The sequence below is a fragment of the Halichoerus grypus genome, chromosome 3, assembly GCF_964656455.1.
Source record: "Halichoerus grypus chromosome 3, mHalGry1.hap1.1, whole genome shotgun sequence".
Lineage (NCBI taxonomy): Eukaryota > Metazoa > Chordata > Mammalia > Carnivora > Phocidae > Halichoerus > Halichoerus grypus.
The window spans coordinates 44,210,110-44,232,190 of record NC_135714.1 but is presented as its reverse complement, the minus strand read 5'-3'; the positions used below and the strand labels follow the sequence as shown (position 1 = coordinate 44,232,190).

Genomic DNA, 22,081 nt, shown 5'->3' with positions numbered 1-22,081 from the left:
GGAAGTTCCTCAGAAAATCAGAAAGAAAAATACCATACAATCTAATAATTCCATGGCTGGGTATTTACCTAAAGAAAACAAAAACAGTAATTCAGAAAGATATATGCACCCCTATGTTTGCCGTAGCATCATTTACAATAGTCAAGATATAGAAGCGTCAACAGATGAGTGTCCATCAACAGATGAATGAATAAAGAAGATGTGACATATACAATGGAATATTACTCAGCCATAAAAAATAATGAAATCTTGTCATTTGCAACAACATGGATGGACCTAAAGAACATTATGCTAAGTGAAATAAATCAGACAATTTCACTTACATGTGGAATCTAAAAAATAAAACAAAACAGAAACAAACTTTTTTTTTTTTTTAAAGGTTTTATTTATTTATTTGAGAGAGAGAGAATGAGATAGAGCATGAGATGGGGGAGGGTCAGAGGGAGAAGCAGACTCCCTGCCGAACAGGGAGCCCGATGCGGGACTCGATCCAGGGACTCCAGGATCATGACCTGAGCCGAAGGCAGTCGCTTAACCAACTGAGCCACCCAGGCGCCCCAGAAACAAACTCTTAATTACAAAGAACAAACTGGTAGTTGCCAGAGGGATTGGGGTGGTGGAATGGATGAAATAGATGAAGGGGATTAAGAGGTACAAATATAAGGGAATTAAGAAGTATAAAATAAATAATTCACAAGGATGAAAAGTACAGCATAAGGAATATAGCAATAATATTGTATGGTGACAATAACTTTGTATGGTAATAGGCAATACCTACACTTATGGTCAGCACTACATAATGTATGTAATTGTCAAATCACTATGTTGTACATCTAAAACTAATATTATATGTCAACTATACTTCAATTAAAAATAAAATTAAGGGGTGCTTGGGTGGCTCAGTCAGTTAAGCATCCAACTCTTGATTTCAAGCTCAGGTCATGATCTCAGGGTCGTGAGATTGAGCCCCGCATGGAGCCTGCTTAGGTTTCTCTCTCTCTTCCTCTGACACTGCCGCTGCCCCCCACTGTGCGCTCGCTCTCTCTTTCCAAATAAATAAATAAATAAATAAATAAATAAATAAATCCCTCCCAGGAAACTTTTGGTCCAAGGTGGGAAAAAGAGAAGTAGAAAGTTATAACAGAGTGTGGTAAGTGCTATAATGGGGAAGTACAGAGTGACACTAGAGTATATTCAAGGGGTAGCTTAGTAAGTGAACTCATAAGAGATTCAATTCTACTTTTATGAGTAAAATATGATCAAATCCTTAAGGTACTCAACAGCACTTTACTATTACTTTGAATCACATAAAATTTAGAAAACTATAGGAGTTCTTTCTTTTTTTTTTAAGATGTCATTTATGTATTTGAGAGAGAGAGAGAGAATCTGGAGCAGACTCTGCAGTGAGCACAGAGCTGGCCGCGGGGCTCGATCCCACGACCCCGAGTCACGACCTGAGCCAAAACCAAGGGTCAAATGCTTAGCTGACTAAGCCAGCCAGGTGCCCCTACAGGAGTTCTTTCAAAATTTTAAAGTAAAATATACATACAGGAAGTGAACATATCTTAAATGCACAGCCTGATGAATTTTTGCAAACTGACGCCGCTGTATAACGAGCACCCAGATCAAGAAATCCAACAGTACCACCACCACCTGGAAGTCTTTCTCATGCTCCCTTATCCTGATTTATAACAGCACAGATTGGTTTTTCCTGTACTTTTTTTTTTCCCTATACTTTTTTTTAAAGTGGGCTCCCCACTCAGCATCAAGCCCAATGCAGGGCTTGAACTCACAACCCTGAGATCAAGACCTGAGTTGAGATCAAGAGCTGGACGCTTAAGCGACTGAGCCATCCCGGTGCCCCAGTTTTCCTATACTTTTTAATGGAATCATGGAGCATGCTACCGTTTTGTGTCTGGCTTTGTGTCTAGTTGTGGATTGTTAATTATTACTGCTGTTTTGCATTGTTTGTGTGAATCCACATATTTTTTTCAACATATAGCCATCTTGGTGGTTTCTGGTTTGAGGCCACTATTAGTATGACTCCTATAACATTTCAGAACATGTGTTTCAGTGAATATATGCATGCATTTCTGTTAGATACTCAGGTAGGAGTGGAGCTGCTGGATCCTAGGGTGTGCATACATTCAGCTTCGGAAGAGAGGCAATGGGAGTTTTAATATCATACAAGAAAAGCAGAAATAGCACTTGAGAAAATATCCACGCTCTAAGATTAAAGAAAAAGCCAGGATATAAAACTATATATATTCAAAACTATGTGGGTTTTTTTTTTAATCTTTTTAATTTTTTTTTAAGTAAACTCTATGCCCGACGTGGTGCTCGAACTCATGACCCTGAGATCAAGAGTCACATGTCCTACTGACTGGGCCAGCCAGAAACCCCCAGAACTATAAACTATCAAAGCACACAGGAAAATAACCTGGAAGGAAAATAAATCAGAAATGTAAGAGTGACTGTCTTTAAGTAGAGATCTGTTAACAACTTCTTCTCAACTTTTCTATATTTTCTAGGATTTCAAGCATATTAAATCTCATATATATTTTGATCCAAATCCACAGAGTACCAAAGTGAAGATAGTTATGATGTTCAGAAGCTATGACTTTCTCCAATCTGCAAGGAATTTTGTGAAGGTTTGTTGAACGACTAATATAGAATTCTATGTCACACACCTAGCCCATGTTTTGTTTTGTTTTGTTTTTAAAGATTTTATTTATTTATTTCACAGAGAGAGACAGTGAGAGAGGGAACACAAGCAGGGGGAGTGTGAGAGGGAGAAGCAGGCTTCCCGCCGAGCAGGGAGCCTGATGTGGGGCTCGATCCCTGGACCTGGGATCATGACCTGAGCCGAAGGCAGATGCTTAACGACTGAGCCACCCAGGTGCCCCCTAGCCCATGTTTATATATGTTCTTTTTTTCAATTTAAATTCAATTAGCCCACATATACTACATCATTAGTTTCAGATGTAGTGTTCAATGATTCATCAGTTGCATATAACAGTGCTCATCACGTCACGTGCCCTCCTCATATTTTGTGGCAAAGTCTTCGACTCACAGAAAGTCAGAATTGGAAAAAATGATAGGACTCATCTGGTCTTCTTGCTTTCAAATATTTTTAGCTCTGGAAACCTTTATTTGAAATTTCATATGAAAAACTAATATATACAAGCAAGAGAATGGGAGCATTTTGAAGAGGTTTTGGGAGTCAGAGCCCTGCCGGCTTAGCCCTCTAAGGTAAACAGGTCCGAAATGTCAAGAATCTTTAAGAGATACTGTTTGAAAACCATTGATCCAATTCAATCCTTCATTTTCTGGAAAAAGAAGCTGAAGCAAGGCCATAAAGCAAGTTAGCTACAGAACCAGATTTTCTGACTTGGAGTCTAATGTTTTCCAACACATCACTGCTTTTCAACGGGACCTGATGCTCTCCAATCACAGGAACAATGCCTACGCCCCTATATCTCCCACCCAGGCCAGCACAGACAGACAACAGTGCCCAGAACATCTTTTTTTTTTTTTTTTAATCAAACAATTGATATATACCTGCTATTCAATTGGAAAAGGCCAGATTACCACCCAAGGTTAATTATATCCAGAAAAAGCTATGCATGCTTTTTATAAAAGGAGCTAAGGGTCATCTCAGTCTCCATACCCAACCTCCTCAGTGGCACCAAGGACATTTCCCAGTACCAGTAAGGGGTAGATTAAGAACTTAAACAATAAAGCAGCTGGGTATGTAATGGACTTAAAACCAAAAGCAGGAAAAAGACCTGTACGGAAGAAACTTCTTCCTGCCCAGAGCAATTAATGTGGTGAACAGATGGGAAGGGAAGCAAACTATTTTCAGGCTTTAAAGGGGAGATAAGAGATATGAAGAAATAATAAGCAGTAAACCCCCAGTGCAGGGGCAAACACAAGGGTATGTTTTTCTTTTTTCCAAAAGATATTTTTAGTGCTGACAGTAACTGCTTAGAGTATTACCCTATAGTTGTTTTTCCATCATTATAAAGGAACTGAGTACTAGAGCGACAGAATAAAAAATCCAGAATGAAATCATAGAGCAGAGGCATCAATGGAAGCAAGAGGGATGAAAATGAGCTCCCAAATTCGGGTAGGTGTCTTACCCCGAGCTAGGTTTATACAAAGGCAAGCTTCCCTTTATTCATAAGGTAGTGTGCAATACTTCTGGAATTGATGCTTATAATGAGGATCATGAGGTGGCATTTGTATCAGCAAGAAAGGATCAGGGTGTATGTTCAATGAAGTTCTGCTGTGGGTTTTTTATTGTGTTGGGAGTTTTTTCTCCATTGGTAATCCACACACAGCACAGGCCCTCCTCTGTCGATTCACATGCTACTGAACAGGCTTGTCCTTTGTGCAGTGTCTCCCATGATAATTCATTTTGCTCACACCTGCAAGCATACTCTTGCATCACCACTGCCATGTCATCGTAATTTCTGACATTTGCTGAAAACTTTATGACTTTCAAAACATTCTTCACATCTGTTTTCTCATTTTACACTCATGACATCTCTGTGATGTGTACTTGCCATTGGACAAATAAACTTATGCTCTGCATTATCAACAATAGCCAAACTATGGAGAGAGCCCAAATGTCCATCGACTGATGAATGGATAAAGATGATGTGGAATGGAATATTACCCAGCCATCAAAAAGAATAAAATCTTGCCATTAAGTCAGACAGAGAAAGATGAATAAATACCATACGATCTCACTCATACGTGGAATTTAAGAAACAAAACAGATGAACATATGGGAAAGGGAAAAGAAAAAAAGGAGAGAGGGCACAAACCATAAAAGACTCTTTTTTTTTTTTTTAAGGTAGGCTCCATGCCCAGCATGGAGCCCAACGTGGGACTTGAATTCATGACCCTGAGATCAAGACCTGAGCTGACATCTAGAGTCAGCCACTTAACCAGCTGAGTAACCCAGGTGCCCCCAAACCATTAGAGACTCTTAACAATAGAGAACAAACTGAGGGTTGATGGAGGGAGGTGAGTGGAGGATAGGTTAGATGGATGATGGGTATTAAAGACAGCACTTGTGGGCGCCTGCGTGGCTCAGTCGGTGGAGTGTCTGACTCTTGACTTCCGGCTCAAGTCATGATCTCAGGGTCATGAGATCAAGCCCTGCATCGGGCTCCGCACTCATTGTGAAGTCTGCTTGAAATTCTCTCTCTCCCTCTCACCCTACTCGTGCGCACTCTCTCTTGTGCATGCACACGTGCGCACTCTCTCTCAAATAAATAAATAAATAAATCTTTTTAAAAAATAAATTAAAAGAAAAGAGGGCACTTGTCGTGATGAGCGCTGGGTGTTGTATGTCAGTGATGAATCACTGAAATCTACTCCAGAAACCAACACTGTACTGTATGTTCACTAAAATTTAAATTAAAAAAGAAAAAAAAAAAAAAGAAGGGATGCCTGAGTAGCTCAGTCGGTTAAGCGTCTGTCTTCGGCTCAGGTCATGATCCCAGAGTCCTGGGATCGAGTCCCACATCAGGCTCCCTGCTCAGTGGGGAGACTGCTTCTCCCTCTGCCTGCCGTTTCCCCTGCTTGTGCACTTTCTCTCTCTAACAAATGAATAAAATCTTAAAAAAAGAAAGAAAGAAAGAAAGAAACTAATGCTCTAAGACTGTGAGTGATGACTCCAAGGTCTCATAGTTAATAAGCGGCCGGGTGGAAACAAGAACCTTGAACTTCAAGTTTTTAGTCCATCATTCTTCTATTACAACTTACTTTCTACTAAAACACATATAACACCATCAGATGTTTCCTAATGTCCTTCTGATGAACTCCACCACAGCCTCCGCATGGCTTTCCAGTTCCTCCCTATTTGGTGCCTTCTCCTGTTTAACCTTCTCTCACACTTCTGTCCAATACACACTAGCTGTTTGCTCGAAACAAGAGCCTCACCTGGAACATCCTCCTTTCTCTTCATTTCACCAAATTCCATACAGCCTTCAAGGCTCGGCACGAGTGTCTGACAGATATAATCTTCCATCAAAAGCAGTTCATGCCTGAACCACACATTTTGACATTTCATTATATTCAATATAATTTGTAGGAAACCATAATTGTCAAATTACTTGTTACACCACATCAGTTATTTTATATTTGTTTAATGTGTTGAAGTTTCGTTTCTGTGAAAGACCAAATCCTTCAGTGGTAAAAGATACTCTTCTCATGAACATGCACTAGTGTCTAGCACAGAGGAGACACACAGTAACAAAAGTAGATGCTTTTTGTTTTTGTTTCAATACAGTCCCTAGTATTATATGAGGACCTGGTCATCAAAATGACTGGGGTGAGGAAGGCAGAATTTCAGTCTTGAAGGAGCTGGGGTATCAGGAGGGCTCCAAGGTAGGGAGCCACCTCCTGAAACTAGGTACACAATGAAAGCAGAACAAGCAGCAGTTTGATTTGATGCTCCTTATACATGTCCTGTTTAAGAAAGAAGACTAGCAGGGCGCCTCGGCGGCTCAGTGGTTAAGCGTCTGCCTTCGGCTCAGGTCATCATCCCAGGGTCCTGGGATCGAGCCCCACATTGGGCTCCCTGCTCAGCGGGGAGTCTGCTTCTCCCTCTCCCTCTGCCACTCCCCCTGCTTGTGCACTTGTGCTCTTTCTCTCTCTCCCTCTCAAATACTTAAATAAAATCTTTAAAAAAAAAAAAAGACTAGCTTCAACAGTGGACACTAGGTGGACATTAAGTAGCTCTTAAGAGATAGAGAGAAAGAAAGGGAGAGAGGAACAGAGAAAAGAAGTGTGTAAGCTGTGTCCCAAAATATAGTTGCCTTCTGTAGGACAGCTGGTATGTATGATATATAACACATTTGTTGCTGATCATGGGAAGCAGCACTCATTTTAAAAAATCCAGGTAATTCTCTAAGACAATGCCTAGCCCACACTTGTTTTTGCAAATAAAGTTTTATTGGAACACAACCACACCCTTTTTTAAAACCCTGCCTATGGTTACTTTTGTACTACAAGGATGGAGTCAAGTAGTTGTTGCAAAGCCTAAAATATGTACTATTTTACCTTTTAAAGAAGTTTGCCTACCTCTGCTGTAAAATTTGGTTCTGCATTTTATAGAGATCACAAAGCAATCTTTGGTAAGGGAGACTCAGAAGCTGTGTATAGATTCAGAAAGGCCAGAAAATTTCTGTTACCGACAATCCTTTGCTTTGGTCTATAACCCCATCATTTCACCATTCTGTCTTAGTGTATCTCTCTGTGAAGCTGAGATTATTCTACCTCCTCTTGTCTCCTGGGACTGAAATTTTCTAGCACCTGTGTACTGTGTCTAGCTATGATTATTTCCTAATGCTCATGGGGCAGAAAAAGAATGAATTGTCAGTATACAACAGTCAGTAAAAATAACTTGTTTATCTGCACATAGGAAGGAGTAGATTTTTTGAGTTAGCAAAAGTATATCCTTCACATTATATTTATCACTTTTAGTGGAATCCTTTCTTGAATGCATCTCATAAATTTTGTCATAGCAACAGAGTATATTAAACACACTTTAACCCTGTTTTGCTGACTCAGAATTATCGTAATGAAATTTGTTACATTATAGCCCTCTGGGGCCACTAGAGAATGGAGGTTAACTGAGCTAACACAAAAGAGCTAAGAAAACAGATTTTGCAGTTCTTGTATCTGCTGTTCTCCTTCCCTCATTCTCAGCAGCCATCCTGCAGTGGAATGCTAGGATTGGAAGGTGATCTAAATCAACTAACAATCTCATGCTGAAATTCCTAGATTAAAAAAAAAAAAAAAAGTACCCATCTAATGGGATGGTCTGTCTTAGTCCACTTAGGCTGCCATAACAAAATGCCACAGACTGGGTGGCTTATAAACAACAGAAATTTACTTCTCACAGTTCTGGAGGCTAGAAGTCAGAGATCAGGTGCCAGCAAGGTCCAGTGAGGGCCCTCTTCTGGACTACAGACTTCCCATTCTGTCCTCACATGGTAGAGGGGGCCAGGGAGCTCTCTGGAGTCTCTTTTATAAAAGCACTAATCCCATTCAGGAAAGCTCTGCGCTCGTGACCTTGTCACCTCCCAAAGGCCCCACCTCCTAACACCATCACCTTGGGCATTAGGATTTCAACATACAAATTTTGGGGAACACAAACATTGAAACCACAGCAGTCTCATCTAGTTTAGTTCACCAAATCATCAAATATATATTTTTTTAAGATTTATTTATTTATTTTGAGAGAGAGCAAGGAAGCAAGCATGCGCGTGCTCACACGAGTGGGGGGAGGGGCAGAGAGAGAGAATCTTTCAAGCAGACTCCCCCTGAGGAAGGAGGAGCCTGATGCAGGGCTCGATCCCACAACCCATGAGATTCTGACCTGAGCTGAAACCAAGCTCGCTTAACCAACGAGCCACCTAGGCACCCCAAATAATCAAATATTTACAATATGCTTCCTCTGGGTCAATTTATAGTCTTAAATTCAAAGGTGATTAAGACATGGTTTCTGCGCTTATGAAACATAAGATTCCAACTTTGGTAGAAAGCCCAATGTTCTCCTATAAGATTGTGTGTGGATAAGAAAGCCCCACTTACAGCTTCACATGTATCTATTTTGCTCATTCAATACTATCTATTTTGCTTTCAGGGCTCCACTCACACATTCATTTTTCTGATGACAATGAACAATACCTAAATGGATAAGAAAAAAGTTCTTAGCAGTCAGAGCAGTCAGAACACTTGCTTTCCATAGTCATGATTTGGCCTTACAACAACGCCCCTTAAGATGAGGTTTCCAAGAATAAATTCTATCTAAAAAATGGAGACTTCTTTGTATTAAAAAATATCTCAAAGATTCGTTTTACAATAACTAATGTTCTGCCTTCAAATTACACCTTAAAGGTCCAAGAGGACGTTAGGTATATTTCAACATGTTTCTCCCATTGCACTGACCTAAACTTCCTGTCTCCATCTAACAATGATGGACTAAAGGAAAGTCCTAAATATTTCTATCTGATCAGGGGTAAATCTAACTGTAAGATTTTTCCTTTATAAGGAGACTTTAACCACCTCAAGACTCAAAATCAAATATAATACAAAATATAAAGGGTACCTGAGGTAAGAGAAGGATGGAAGAGAGAGAAGAGAGAAATAAAAGGGAAGAAAGAAGGAAAGAGTTGAGGAAGGCAGAAAGAAATGGAGGCAAGAGAAAAGAAGATCAAGAAGAAAAAGACAAGGAAGATTAATACCCAATCAAGATGTCTTTATTCAAAAAATTACAACATTGAGAGAAGATCACAAATGAAGAGCTATTTATCTTACAAGAATAAGAATGTGAAGAGCCTAAGGTGAAGACTGAGGGACATGGCCTAAGGTTTGTACCCTCTGACACCTAACCCTTTCTAGATCTGATACCAGCTGATGACACCTAGCTCCCAGCTCCAGGGCAAAGGAAGCATGTATGTCACCTGCTGTCAGGTAATGATGGAAAAGCTAGGTTTAAGCCAAAAGCAAATATGTGGTAAAACAGTACTAGCAACTGAGGAAAAAAAAACAGGTTTGAACCAGGATTAAGTAAGTGGAAGGTTTAGTCAACACAATAGAAAGGAATGATGAATAAAAGCTGGAATAGAGTAGGTTAAACCATCACTATTTACAGATGATATGATGAAAAACCCAAGAAAGTCACCTAAAAAACTACTAAAACAGAACAGAATTCAGTAAGTCTGATGGAGTATGAATCAACGGCTTTCATAAATAATAAACAAAAGATATAATGGATGAAAAGACCTCAATTATAATAATAGCCAAGACAAAAGCCGAAGGAATAAGCTCATTAGGAATATGAAGGAATATAGGAAGAAAACTTCAAGACACTTCTAAAGGACAGGCAAGTGACCAATGGAAAAGCACACTATGGTCTTGGATAGGAAAATGTGACATCATGAAGACATCATTCCCTTGAACTTCATCTAGAAGTCAAATGCAATTTCAGTAGAAAAGAGTAGTGGGAAAAGCTCTGAAAAAGGAGAGTAATAAGGCAAAACTAGTCCTACCAGATATTAAGATGTTTTACAGACTCTCAATAATTGAAGCAGTATGAAACTATTGCACGAATACACAGATAGATCCATATGAGAATAGAAAAGCCCAGAAAATATATCCAAATACATTTTGGAATTTAATATATAATAAAAATGGCATCTTAAATCAGTGGGGAAAGACTGTTCAATATGTTTTTGCATAGCTGGACAGCCAACTGGAAAAAGATAAATTTGGAACCAATATTCATACCATACACCAAGATAAACTCCAAGCTGAGCAAAGATTAAAATGCTGAAAATGTAACCATAGAAGTACCAGCAGCCACACACACAAAAAATGAGAACCTGACATTATCTGCCCCCTGGTGGAAGGACACCTATGAAGTAGTCTTCAAAAAAAAAAAGTAATAATAATAATCTAACTTAAATCTGATTGTGCCTTGGTCCAATTACCAATTTACAGAAACATAAGAACAAAGAAACTACACTGCAGGGATGCCATCAGTAAAATCCGTATTATGGGAGACTCTACACTCGGTGCAATACTCTAGTGAATAATGCAAGAACAGTATGCATAAATATTTAAGGGTGGAAAGAATATAGATTAATATTTTCTTGTACATACATTAAAAATCTCTAAAGAGATTCACATAAAACTAAAAACAGTGGTATCTTAAGGAAGAAATTGGCATTAGGGATGGGATGGGAAGAAGAGTTCACTTTGTACCTTCTAAACTTGAAATTTTGACCTTTGGAAATTCATTATCTATTTAAAAATTAAAGAAAGAAAGCAAAACTAAAGTACCAATGAACTTTTAAAAAAAAGGACAGCAGCTCTTAACCTTGAAATGACCATGATAAAAACTCCTGAGTAGAAGTTCCTGAAGAGGTTAACAGCAGGAAGAGATAATGAGCACCTGGATTAAGGTAATGTGTCTTGCTTTTTTCACTAGAGTATTACAATAGTTTCCAAATTCAATTTCCTAACCGCAGTCTTGCACGTTCCAATCCATACTCCATAGGGCTGTTGTAGTTTCTTCGTAAATGTTGCAATGATCTTCCTAAAATGCAGATCTAATCATGTTTAAAAACTTTTGGAGGTTTCCTAAAAAATTAAAAATAGAACTACCAGGAAAAAAAAAAGTAGAACCACCACATGATCCAGCAATTTCACTTCTGGGTATTTATCTGAAGAAAATGAAAACACTAACTCAAAAAGATACCTGCACCTCGATGTTCATTGCAGCATTATTCTAATGGCCAAGACATGAAAACAACCTAGATGTCCACTGATTGATAAATGGATAAAGAAAACATAGTATATATGTATACAATGGAATACTATTCAGCCATTAAAAAGAATGAAAACTTGCCATCTGGAACAAAATGGATGGACCTTGAGGGCATTTTGCTAAGTGAAATAAAAATCCAAAAAACCGAGCTCTTACAGAGAACAGATGGGTGGTTGTCAGAGGTGAGGGGGTGGGGAGGGAGACAAGGGTGAAGGGGATTAAAAGGTAACTTCCAGTTATAAAATGAATAAGCTATGGGGACATAACGTACAGCATAGTGACTATAGTTAATAATACTGTGTTGCATATTTGAAAGTTGCTAAGAGAGATCTTAAAAGTTTTTATCACAAGAAAATAATACGTAACTACATATGGTGACAAATGTTAACTAGACTTATTGTAGTAATCATTTTCCAATATATACAAATATGGAATCATTACGTTGTACACCTGAAACTAATACAATGTTAGATGTCAAGTTGTACACCTGAAACTAATACAATGTTAGATGTCAATTATACCTCAATTAAACAAAAAACTTTCAGTGTCTCTCTCTTACCTACAGGATCAAGTTCAACTCCCTCGCATGGCACAACATTCAACATCTTTCATAGTCTAGCTTTAACTTACCCCTTTTCCAGGGGTTTGCCTTGTAACTTCTCACTACAAATCCTAAACCCCAAACACACTGGATTACCGGCTGGATTCTGAATATATCAAGCACTTTCTTCTCTGTCCATGGTAATCTCCCTGCTTTGAACTTGTGTCTTCTCTTCTCCAGCTAAGACCCAGCTAAAATGCTCCATCTTTAGGAGGCCCTGCCCTCACTCCCCCAAGCAGAACTTGCAGGGACCATGCTCCCCTCATAGAACTAATTTCCCTCTTTCATCAGGCTCACAGAGTCCTTCGTTCAAACGTATAATATAGTGCATGTCACAGCATGCCATAACTATTATTTGTTCTAGTCAGTATTTAATAAATGAATTATCATGCCTTACAGCCAACCCAACTCCTTCTCCAAAGATCCTAAATTCAAAGAATGGGATTCCAAAAAAAGAATCAAAAGCCAGGCTTGTAAAAAAAAAAAAAAAAATTACTAGTTCACTGAAATGAATTTATTGGCTTGTCTTCATTCCAGATGGTCCTTGAAATCAATATCCTGTATTACTCACACAGCACATCAAGAGCCGCAGCGAGGCTTGGACCCTTCTTCCAACAGGCTCCAGCAGCCTATATGACTCCTTCAAAACGGAACAACTTTCCCCTAGGCATATACCAACTAAAGCCCCACTGTCTAGTTTCTTAGGGAGGAGAGTGAAGCTGAAGAGCTTGTTAAGGGAGAGCCAAGAGTTGGTCATAAGAGCAGAGACCAGAAATCACACATACTCCTAATTAGATCCCTGTGCTAATCTCCTAGAAAGCAAAGGAAGCCATCAATCTCACTACTTTTTTTTCTTGCATGCACAGGATATTTAAGCTGATGAGTGTGCGGCTGCAGGAAAACTCCCGAGGCGGCTGCTGATCAAAGTGCTGGAGTGGAGATGGCCTTCCAGACAAGCGGCTGCCTGCCCCACCTATAGGTAGGGATAGGTAGGGTTCTGGGAGCTTTTACTCCTTTTTTTTTTTTTTCTTTTACTCAAATGTAATCTTTTGGTCTCCTTTCTCATGTTTCTTACAACCGAACTGCCCTAATTTTACTTCCCTGTTCTTCATTTTACTTCCCTGCAGTGTTATCACACTGCAAGTTTCAGTGCCACCAAACGGTCACTTAAGTTTCCACAGATTATGCCGAATCTCTGACCCAACACCATTCACGATTTCACCGAACACAACATTCGAGCTCTGACCTAAACCATTACTCTCTGACCACCTCCTTCTTACGCTGTGGCAACCCTGGAATCACAGGACTTTAAGCTGGAAGGCATCTGAGAGATCAAGAGGTGAATGTATTTGCCCAAGATCACACTAGTTAATTGCAGAACCTTGATCAGAGTTTGTTTTCCTAACATCCAGTTCACTGCTATTTCTATCACATCAAACTATCTCCATTCCTTTCATTTTTTTCCTTAATCTTAGATACTGGTTTCAAATTTCTGTTTCATAACAAACTGTGGTCTAGCCCACCAGAATCCTCAAATGAAGGAATTTTCTGATACCAGGAGCATCTTCTTGAATTATACTCAAATTCCCTCTTGCAACAGGGAGTCGAAGTGGTGGGGGAAGGAGGACAGAGAACTGGAGCTGGGGGAGAGACTCATGTTATTCATCTTCAATTAGACGAATTCATCTTCAATCCATCTACCAGTTAGATAGTTCTGAAGTGACCTGGTACTGTACCTCTTTCATAATATGAGTAAGTTGTATTCAGGGCAGTGAAGGTCAAAAGGCAGACCAGGCTCCACTGCAACTACTTGGCCAAATATCAAGAAAGATGGTAGATTTAATTGCTCTGTGTTTATAGGCCAAAATAAATGAAAGGAACAGTATCATTATAAAATAAATAATTCCGGTGAGAATCTTCCTGCAATCACCCAAAAGCCTTTTAGGGAACAAATTATTTGTAGTCATCATAAGAAGAAAATCCCTGCATATTCAAGTAGACATCTGTTATGAACTGAACTTTGTCCCTCCCAGAATACCTTGGAGTCCTAACCCCCAGTACCTCAGAATGTGACCTTGTTCAGAGAGAGGGTCTTTACAGAAGTAAAATTAAGTTAAAATGAAGTCACATGAGGTGGGCCCTAATCCATGTCCTTATAGAAAGGGGAAATTTGGGGCGCCTGGGTGGCTCAGTTGGTTAAGCGACTGCCTTCGGCTCAGGTCATGATCCTGGAGTCCCGGGATCGAGTCCCGCATCGGGCTCCCTGCTCAGCAGGGAGTCTGCTTCTCCCTCTGACCTTCCCCCCTCTCATGTGCTCTCTCTCTCTCTCACTCTCTCAAATAAATGAATAAATAAAATCTTAAAAAAAAAAAAAAAAGGGGAAATTTGGACAGAGACGTGTAGAGAGGGAGGACAACTGGAAGACACAGGGAGCACATCTATCTAGCCAGAGAACACCTCAGGCTACCAGAACCTAGGAGTGAGGAATGAAGCAGATTCTCTCTCACAGCCCTCAGAAGGATTCAACCCTGCCAACACCTTGATTTGGACTTCTAGTCTCCAGAACTGTGAGAAAAATGAGTTTCTGGTTTTTGTTTTCAACTTCTGTTGTGTAAGCCACCCAGTACACGGTACTCTCCTATGGCAATCCTAACAAACTAGTACAACAGCTGGTGACCAGTGGGGTTCTACTAACACCCAGCCAACACTGGCAGGAATCAACTCCAGGTGAATGGAGGGACTACCTCTTTTTTTTTTTTTTTTTTTTTTAATTTTATTTATTTATTTGACAGAGAGGGAGACAGTGAGAGAGGGAACACAAGCAGGGGGAGTGGGAGAGGGAGAAGCAGGCTTCCCGCGGAGCAGGGAGCCCGATGTGGAGCTCGATCCCGGGACCCTGGGATCATGACCTGAGCCGAAGGCAGACGCCTAACGACTGAGCCACCCAGGCGCCCCGGAGGGACTACCTCTTAATGTTAACAGAAGTTATACAGCTTATAGCTCACCACAGAAAACAAATCCAAGAGTTCTTCTACTTCAGAATAATTTACGTATTTATGCAAAGGCCAATTTTAAATGATGCTTCTCTCTAAATACCACACTGACACTTTTTGCCAAACCAGGGTACAGAGAGTGCCCCCCCCCACACACACGCATGTGCGCACACACACACACACACACACACACACAGAGTATATCCCTATATTTGGCTTTGAATAGATCGGAAGTTCCCACAGTTGCTGGGACTATGATTGCAACAATTCCTGTCAGTTTAGCAGATGAGATTGGAACAGCTGCATCTCCAATACACATCATTGTCTTAAAAAGACGTTCAGAGTGAATTACAATTAAATTACAGAGCTGTCAAAAAGGGTTATAATAATAGCATTCATTCACCACATTTACAAGGCCAGACATACACAAAAGGAAATAAAAGCTGAAGGAAAAAAAACCAAAAACCCACTCCACATTACTTACCTCAGCAGGAAATTTGGTTGAGGGGAGAAGAGAAGATGAATTAGTTATCACGCAACAAGCATAGCAACAACAATGCTTTGTGTTTCAGAGGGTCCTCCATAGCAGAAGTCAGAGGCGCTTTAAGCCATCATCTGGTAGAGATGCATCTCTCTTTTCCAATTGGACAAAGGAGGGCCAGCCAGGTCGCCATGACTCACCCACAGTTACAGACAAGCAAGGGAGGAGCTGGGACCTGAACCAAGAGCAAGGGTAACTCCCGCCAGTGGCCTGAGCAAGGAAAGCAAAATCAGGACAGCCAGATTTGGCCCCTTGTTTTGCTCTCATCTAGAAGAGGATATTATTTTATCCAGCAATTGTTTATCATGCAGATCTTGGAGAAGCTTGAATATTGTCCTTCACTTTTGCCAAGATGACACAGGTAAAAGAGGGGAAGAAAATCCTCAACTGCCATTTATGCTAGTCAATTCTGTTACTAATCAATAATGCATTCAGAACCACCGGAAGAATGGTACAATTCACTTAGTCACCTTCAACCTCAGTGTCTGAAAGATAAATTGAAGATAGTAATGCTTATGCAGTGAGAAAACTCCTTGAATACAAAAAAAAAATCCCTGCTAACTAGATCACCATGCAATCCAGCAATCAACAAATACCTACTGTGTTCCCTCCTTGTGCAAGATGTGCTAGAGATTGTCAGGGACACAGAGGGGTGTCACGTTTAGACTTGTTTCTCAAGAGCTCCTAGTCTCGTTAAAGAGACAAGATACACAGAAAGATAAAGCAAAACAAGGCAACACATGTACTGTATTTTAAACTATTAACTCAGTCATATGAATAAGTTCAGAGCAAGGAGAAAACTGATTGATTCTTACCAATCTATTTTTCACCCTTTCTTCCCTGCATATGATCATATAACGGCGGCTTTCTTGGCACCCTCAGGTTTCCCGAGTGTTCTAAAAATTTATTTCAATTGGTCATTCAATTAAACCTTCCTTTCCACTAGTAAGTGGTATTTCCATTATACATAAAGTCCCAGCCCACCCCCATTTTAGACCCTTGCTTGGTGGCAGTGGAATGAATCACTGGGGAAAAAAATAAAACATCTTTAACAGTGCTACACAGGATAAAATCTATGACTTTATAGGAGTTGTTCTCTGAATTAAGACTAAGGATAATTAACACATGACATTATTCCTCTATCCTGTGCCAAGGGCAGGTATCACTTATTGATCATGTAATTATTTTTCTGCTCAGTGCAAATACAGCTCTACAATCTTTCTTATCACGGTGCCACTGGAAGTCACTGGTAAATGGTCAAAATTGACTTGTGATAACGGAAGCCATTTGCAATTAAAGTCAGATTTTTGTGTCTAACTTCTTAATAAGCTAATTCTGCTACAACATTTACTGCTCTGGGTTGAAAATGTGATGAGTAGAGCATGATTCACAGACAAGTGTGACAGGGATGGACAGCTATGCCCCAATATCCATTCTCCATTTCCTCAATGAAATGTTAAACTCTCATTTTAGCTGGCTACCTGGCTCTCTGCTAAAAAGTCTATAGCTATCATTTTTTTTTTTTTTTTTTGGAAATCGGAGGGCAAGATGAACCATGAGAGACGATGGACTCTGAGAAACAAACTGAGGGTTCTAAAGGGGAGGGGGGTGGGGGGATGGGTTAGCCTGGTGATGGGTATTAAAGAGGGCACGTACTGAATGGAGCACCGGGTGTTATGCACAAACAATGAATCATGGAACACTACATCTAAAACTAATGATGTAATGTATGGTGATTAACATAACAGTAAAAAAAGTCTATAGCTAAGTTCTAGATAATGGGATATAATCAACTTCCAGGATGTGTGTTTAAATGGGTGGAGAACACACACCAGGTTTGGCCAAGAAACAAAGAGCAGGAACTTAGGTCCCAGATGTCCTTATGGAGAGAGCCACCATATTGTCCTGAACCTAAGCTGTTAAAAGAGAGAAATAAATTTCTATTGTATTTAAGTTAATGTTATTTTCAGTACTGCTCTTTATGGTCAAGCTTATATCCTGACTGGTAAAAAAGCACATATTAATTCACACTAACCTAGAGAACCAATTATTTTATTAGGAACAAAGTAATATGGAAGAGTAAAAGGAAGTTTTGCTTTCAAATAAAAATCAAAGGACATATTCTTCCAATCTGCTTTAAATATTTTCAGGGGTGAGAATCTCATATCCTTATACATTCTGTATTTATGTAGGGAAAAGGTGAGCAAGCACACATCTCATATATCTTTGCATATAAATCTGATCATATGGAATATCTCATATGGAAGTTCATAGACACAATACTGAGACACAGGAGTACTGAAATCTGTTTCAAAACCGTAGACCCTGACTTTTTGCCATGAGAAATGGTGAACACATCTCAAACAAATCTGAGGATCTACGCTAGTAAATAAAGTATGTTTTTCTATAATGAGTACTGGACTTTTAACCTCCAGCCCTTTTCCCAACATGCACACACCCATGCATACACACACACTCACACAAACACATGCATGCTTATACTCACACACAGACATACATACAAACAAAACATTTACACAGGTTACAAAAGAGTTTAGAAAAGTATATGGGATCTTAGTCATCGGTGCTGGATGATTTTGACTCTTATGAAGTATATCCTCACAGTCTCTGCCCCACTTCAAACTATTCCTTGGTGTTACTGTAGTCTGAATAGCAAGCGAGACAGGGGTATAGCAGCTCAGCATGGGCTCTTCTGCGACCCCACTATAACTTCACGGTGGGAACAAATGCAGGGTGTTCAAAGGCCAGTATGAACAGATTCCATCTCCCATAACTCTTGGTATGTGCATTATTTATTTTTGGTGGGTGTGGGAAAGCAAGGGAATCTAATGTCCTTTTAATTTTTAATGTCAGCACCCAATTTAAAAAACCCTCTTGAGACCTGATTTTATTTACCTCAATCTATACCTTTCCCTGGATTATTCTCAAGCAAAGCTAGCCAATAATTACAAAAGACCAAAAGGATTATAATGATTCATTTTTCTCTTTTTATATTTCATTGAAATTTTTTTCTTTTTTCTTTTTTTTAAAGATTTTATTTATTTATTTGACAGAGAGAGACAGCGAGAGCAGGAACACAAGCAGGGGGAGTGGGAGAGGGAGAAGCGGGCTTCCCGCCGAGCAGGGAGCCTGATGTGGGACTCGATCCCAGGACCCTGGGATCATGACCTGAGCCGAAGGCAGACGCTTAACGACTGAGCCACCCAGGCACCCGAAATTTTTCTTTTTAAACATGTATCATCTCACTTAGAAGTGAGACCTAAAACCTCACCAACTTAGAACAGATTGATAGAAGAGTCTAACGGATCTGTTTGCCTACTACTAAAGCACCTCATTCAGTGAAGCTAGGGAGATGGATTGCCAGATCCCAATAATAGACCATTTTAATCATAAGAAAAGGAATTTTAAATATATATGAGCAAAAACAACCAATAAAAGGGCAAAGAGCTACAGCTTAGAGTGTAAACAAGAGAAGCTTAGGTACTCAAGGAATCCAAATTAAGGGATTTGGATTATCATACTAAGAAAAAAGGACAAGGGTGCCTGGGTGGCACAGTCGGCTAAGTGTCCGACTCTTGGTTTTGGCTCAGGTTGTGATCTCAGGGTCATGGGATCAAGGCCCGCATCAGACTCTGTGCTCAGCCCAAAGTCTGCTTGAGACTCTCTCTCCCTCTGCCCCTCCATCTCATGTGCACATGCTCTCCCTCAAATAAATAAATCTTAAAAAAAAAAAAAAGAAAGGACATTCTAACTTATCGATCTTGCCACTCTGTGTCAAGGGACCAGCCCAGTGGTCCCCCAGGCAAGGTGACTGTGTAGGAATATGCAGGCTGTTTCCTGAATGAGGATGCCCAGCCAAGCTGCAAGAGTCGAAATCACCCATCAAGTGCCAGGCCAGGGGCTCCAGCACAGGGCTGCATCTGCCTGGAGGAGGGGCAATTTTTTTGACCACGCATAAGGTTTTGAATCATGGGCCCATGGGGCTGCATCTGCCCAGAGAGGACACTGTAGGATAGTAGATTATGCCAACTCCAGAATATGCCATTTTAGCATAAGGATTATTTTGAGCTGAAGGCAACTGAGAAGCAGATACAGGAAAAGCTCTCTATCCTTCCCTTATTTGCCTAGAAGCAGGACAAACATTTACAAAGGTATCCTCCCTCCCCTCTCTACCAGGAAGGACAAAAGTTAAGGACTGGAGACAACTTAAACCATTATCAGCCTGGAGATGGCACCAGAAGAATCTATGTAACAAACCTTACTAACTAGCTTTTATCTTTCATTAGTTTCTCTCTATATTTGCCTTCCCACAATTTGCCACCCCTAGAAATTCAGAGTCCTTTTCTTTTGTCTTACCATGTCTCTAAATATTTATTGTCCCATTGCTAAGATGGTATAGAAAATCAAATACTAACCATCCCTTGAAGTTACTATCTCTCAGTACTCCCATTCAAAGTGTGATGCACACATTAAAAAACTTTTTTTTTCAGGGGCACCTGGGTGGCTCAATTGGTTAAGCATCTGACTCTTGATTTCAGCTCAGGTCATGATCTCAGGGTCCTGGGATTGAGCCCTGTGTTGGGCTCCACACTCCGCGGGGAGTCTGCTTGTCTCTCTGCCCCTCCCACCACTCATGCTCTCTCTCTCTCTCTCTCAAATAAACAAATAAAACCTTTTTAAAAAGACAAAAATCAACAAAAAAACCCACAAACTTTTTTCTCAGGGCACTTGGGTGGCTCAGTCAGTTAAGCATCCGACTCTTGGTTTTGGCTCAGGTCATCATCCCAGGGGTTGTGAGATCGAGCCCCCTGTTGGGCTTGTGCTCAGCGCAGGGTCTGCTTGTCCCTTTCCCTCTCCCTCTGCACCTCCCCTGGCTTGAGTGCTCGCTCTCCCTCTCTCCCTCTTGCTCAAATATATAAAATCTTTAAAAAAACCTTTTTCCCCCCATTAATCTATTTTTTTGTCAGTCCAATTTACAGAGCCCCAGGTAGAGAACAAAGGAAGATAGTGGGAAAAATTATTTTTCCTCCCTTACAACACCTGTCCCTCATTCTCAAAGAGCAGTTTTGTTTCAAGGATTAGAAGTTCTGTAGCCCTGTATGGAGTTAAGTACTAGGTGATCTCAAAAAAAGGGAAGAAGGAGGATTGGGGATACTATGTATGCACTCTCTCTCAGTAACAGGGTACCCCTGGGTCAGGAGGTGAGGCTAAGCTGAGCAGAGCCAGTGTCGTGGGAATGTAACCTATACAGTCCCAAAGAGCCCTGTGCTTGTTCTAATGTTTTGCTTGTACTGTTTTAAAATTCTTAGTTTTTGAACAAAGGGCCCCACATTTTCATTTTGCACTGGACCCCACAAATTAGGTAGCCATTCCTTAAGGTAAAGGTGGCATAGTAAAGGGCTGAGGATTTAGAAACCACTCAATGCTGCAGCCTCTGGGAGCACAATTCAATATGCAATTCTGGACTTGGGGGTGACGAGACAAAGAGACCTAAAGAAGCTACGGACCAGGCCCGCCTATAATCCATGGGCTGGTAACAACAGAGCACCCAGCGCCTGCTGCCAGGGGTGAGCAGCTCAGGGTGGTTAATTTTTTTTTTTTTTTTTTTTTTAAAGATTTTATTTATTTATTTGAGAGAGAGAGAATGAGAGACAGAGAGCATGAGAGGGAGGAGAGTCAGAGGGAGAAGCAGACTCCCTGCCGAGCAGGGAGCCCGATGCGGGACTCGATCCCGGGACTCCAGGATCGTGACCTGAGCCGAAGGCAGTCGCCCAACCAACTGAGCCACCCAGGCGCCCCTCAGGGTGGTTAATTTTGTAACCTAATTGCTCCTCCTGCAAGTATGAGAAGACTGTGAAGATTCGAGTCCCCCAGAGAATTACTCCCAGGTACCAAATAACACAAGTACTCCAGCTCAGTGATGGTCCTTTCCATTCTCTACAACCTCTCGATGATTACTGTTAACTACTAGCCCAGGACAGCAGGGGGGAGAACCAAAGAGAAATTTCTTCATTGACTAGTTTGAGCACAGACACTTCTTTTAATAATAGGAAAACTGATTGTCCTACTCATCTGCCCTCCTCTCTTTCTTTATTACCCTTCAGCATTTTTATCTTTCTCTTCTAACTTTTTTAACTTTTATTACAATGTGCAATATTACCAAGGCTAATTTTTTTATAGGAAATATTCAGGAAATTTCATTAAGATCATATGTACCCTCCCCCACTAATTCAGCAGTGAGACAAGTGATTAGGGTGAAAATAAATTCTTTTGAAATTTCAAAATGATAGCATAAATAAGGTTTTAAGACTTAGCCTACTATTATCTCCAAGTGATAGAATTATAAAGGATTTTTAAAAAGATTTTATTTATTTATTTGAATCTTAAAAAAACGGGGCACAGTTGGTTAAGAGTCTCTTCATTTTGGCTCAGGTCATGATCTCAGGGTCGTGGGTCGGGCTCCAAGCTGAGTGGGGAGTCTGCTTGAGATTCCCGCTCTCCCTCTCCCTCTGCCCATCCCCCTGCTTGCACTCTCTCTTTCTCAAATAAATAAATGTTTTTTTTTAAGATTT

At 40.4% G+C, this 22,081-nt stretch overlaps 1 protein-coding gene across 6 annotated transcripts in view; it reads right to left on the bottom strand.

The window, feature by feature from the left end:
- The window catches only part of CRACD (capping protein inhibiting regulator of actin dynamics), a 255,057-nt gene that overhangs the window by 91,313 nt on the left and 141,663 nt on the right, over positions 1–22,081 (bottom strand). The window lies entirely within an intron of this gene.